Raw genomic sequence first — 3,632 nt, forward strand, 5'->3', positions numbered from 1 at the left:
CAAATGGTATAAGATAATTACGTACCATGAGCAAAACTTAAGGCTCTTCACTATAAGTTTGCTTTCTTGTTCTTTTTATGTATACTTGGTCTCTTGAAATATCTCTTACGTACGGTTAGGAGCTTAGTTTTGCAGTCTCTCTAATATGTATATAAATAGAAAACGTCTTCTACACAAAAGTGCGCAGGTATAAAGGCTAGTGAAAACTTAATTACGAGCAATGTTCTTCTACTTGCAATTTCAATCACAGGATGGCTCTTAATATTATCTGCACGAGGAGAGAAAGCCCATATATGGACTCCATTTTGCAGTTGAAACATTTGATTTTGATGCGGAAGTTATATTTTGTTTCTCTATTCCTTTGTTTCTCTGAGAAATTTTTAGAATTGAGAAATGAATCTAGTTGGGTTTCTTTTAAAAATTCTTGTATTGTTCTTCTACACCATGGAAATCTCTAATAAGTACAATAAAAATGACTCATTGAGGACTTTTGAATTTAATCGTGGGATGAGTTGTATAATAATGCTTCAAAAATCACAAATGACAAACAAACATCAAATCCAAACTTATGAAAACCTGAAAATCCTATTTAGAAAACTGTGCTAACCATATGCATAAGATGAGATGAAATGATAAAATTCTACACAATTCTCTTCCACCACCTCTTTCATGCTGAAAAGAACCACCCTCTCATATTGATGATTGTTGGCAAAAGACAAGGGCGGAGCCACGTGGGGGCACTTTTTATTTTTTATTTTTAAAAATTTCTGTATGTAAAATCATGTATAATAAATTAATGTTTCCCAAATTGTTATCGGCCAACTTGGTGTAGTGGCAAGGCACGCTTAGATTTTGCTATTGTTCCCAGGTTTGAATCATGTTTGCAAAATTAGATAGACATTTTTTCAATTTTTTTTTTTGAGAACATTAACACTATTCTTCCTTACAATTTTAAAAGTCAAAAATAAATTATGTCTCCATAATGAAAAATTGTCTAATATCTAAAAACTATAAATTAGATTAATAAAATATGTAATTTTAGAAAAAATATTAGTATTACTATAACTTTACTCAAATTTCGTATCTTTTATTAAAATTTTGGTATATATCTTAAATTACGAATTTTTTTTCTCTAAAACTTTCGAGGGCCCCACTTGAGATGAAATTTGGATCCGCCACTAGCAAAAGACCCACAAGGCCACAAACATAAAAAATAAACAGAAGAAGACCTGAAAATCCTAGGTAGAAAACTGTGTCAACTACATGCATAAGATGTGATGAGGTAAAATGGAGAAATTCAACAAAATCCTACTCCACCACCCATCTATCTCATGCTTAAAAGGCCCACCGTCAGATATTGATGATTGTTGCCAGAAGACATACAAACATCAAACAAAAATCCAGGAAGACTCAAAAGTCTTATGTACAAAATTGTGTACATGAGACTAGATGAAATAAAGAAATTCTAGACAATCATCCTCCACCACCTATCTCATGCTTAAAAGGCACACTTGCTCATATTGACAATTGTTGCAAAAAGACACATAAACATTAAACACAAACCCAAAATGTCACACCTTGACCCTAGAGATATGACTAAAAGACTTGAATATATGGAATATAATAGTCCACTACTGAAATAAATTGTTGTCTACTACAGTTTACTTTTGGCATACGTTTCAAATTTCAAAGCTTGAATTATCACTGCCAAATACGTTTTTCATTCTATTAACCCGCAGGTGGTGTGGAATTCATGGCACTATTACCAGCCTATGAAGCATATGTATGTAAACCAAAGTTGGCCTAAAACCGAAAAAAAGAGATGTACTTGCTGGCCCTTATGGGTATGCATGATATTTGGGGAAACGCGTCATTTCCCAAAGCTGCTGACTGGTTGAGCATGGCTACCCAAAATCACCGCCATCATCGATGATTTTAGACCACAACTTCAGTGCTGCTGAGGTCATGGAGGATATTGAGGGATTGTCCATATTTAACTGGATTGATTCTTTTGAAAATTATGATCTATTTGTTGAGAAATATATCAAGTACATGTTGTACCCGTATGTGGAATGTGGTTACATCACCTTGAAGTTGCCCAATTGTTTTGATGGTTTTCCTGTTCTAACTATTTTTATATCAGATGACGGATGGACTAGTAAAAATGGTAGGTATCCCGCGCATGCCATCTTGGATTGTCAAATGCGCTGAATGGAAAGAGTCAGAATTCGATGCTTTTAGAATGGTTAATATTCCACAAAAAATCTCATCTCCTCTATATCCACCGCCCCTGGAGGTCAAATATGTAAGTAACAACAATATATGGAGGTGTCTTATATATATAAAATCTTATCGGATAACTCCAGCCTTGAGCTCGGGGTTTTAATTTTTTCACAGTCGTGCCCTTGTTGACTTCATCTTTACTAATGATTAAACTTGTTTCATTCAAACCTTTATTGTGATTAGCATTTGCTACTGCAGAATAAACCAATTTTAAAATGTCATAACATATATATATATATATAGTTCTACACTACATACTGAGAGGCCCCAAAGGTAATATGTTATTCAATTGGGTTGTAGACTTGGTTCATGGACTTCTATTGCTGAACGCTTCACGGAATTGCAAAGTTTTAAGGTGTACCATGCGGGTTAATAAATTTTAAATATTTTTTTAAAAAAATAATAATTCCAATTGCGGCTATGATGACAACGGGGCTGAGCCATGAATGTTTGATTGCACATAGCCCAGGGAGATTAGAGATGGGAAGATGGTGTTGGCTGCAATCGGTAAGAGATGGAGATTTAGGTTGAAGCTAGGAGATAGCAAAAAGCTATGAGATTCTCAGATATGTTTTTGGACCTGAAGAACCAACGAATATAGCGGTGTTGTAGCCTCTAAGTTACGCGCTTATGATGACTGTGGGTTCTCGATCAGTGATGGGTTGGCTGTTGACAGGACCTGCCCCAGATTTCACCCTGAAACCCGAGGTGGCCCTGTGGGGCCCACCTTAGGAATAACTTTAATGAAAATTCGGCAAAGTCACTCCGAAAAATGGACTATCCAAAACCTGTGGAAAACACATTTACACTTCTAAATAAACCACCCTTGTTCTCCTGGAGCCAACCCCCTCCTCAAATCACAATATCTCCAATTTCACAAATACAAGTCTCAACTTAATAACATTAATCCCACAGAATATCAGAGCAATTCTAATACAAAAGGTATATAAGAAAATAAAGTTAAGATAAAGACACGGAAGTTGTGATGTTGACTATGCCTCGACTCCAGGTATGCCCGACCACAACTAGACTAGTCTGCAAACTAGGCATTTGAAACTGAAGGGCCCAGGGGAAAGCATATAAAAATACGTTAGCGTGAGTGGATAAAAATAAATAAATAAGATAATTTAAATAATATAAGTTTTAATACTTTCCCACATATTTTCCTTTAAAAACCGATGCATGCAACATTTAAGGAATATAATCCGAATAATGGTTAGCTCAATAAAACTGACTAGCCCCGCTAGTCACAAACAACCAAGTAAGAAAACTGAAACTCTGATACTCATAAAATAGGACCAGCCTCGCTGATCAAGTAAAGTATGGGGAAGAAAATATCATCATACAGT

The sequence above is a fragment of the Rosa rugosa genome, chromosome 3, assembly GCF_958449725.1.
Source record: "Rosa rugosa chromosome 3, drRosRugo1.1, whole genome shotgun sequence".
Classification (NCBI taxonomy): Eukaryota; Viridiplantae; Streptophyta; class Magnoliopsida; order Rosales; family Rosaceae; genus Rosa; species Rosa rugosa.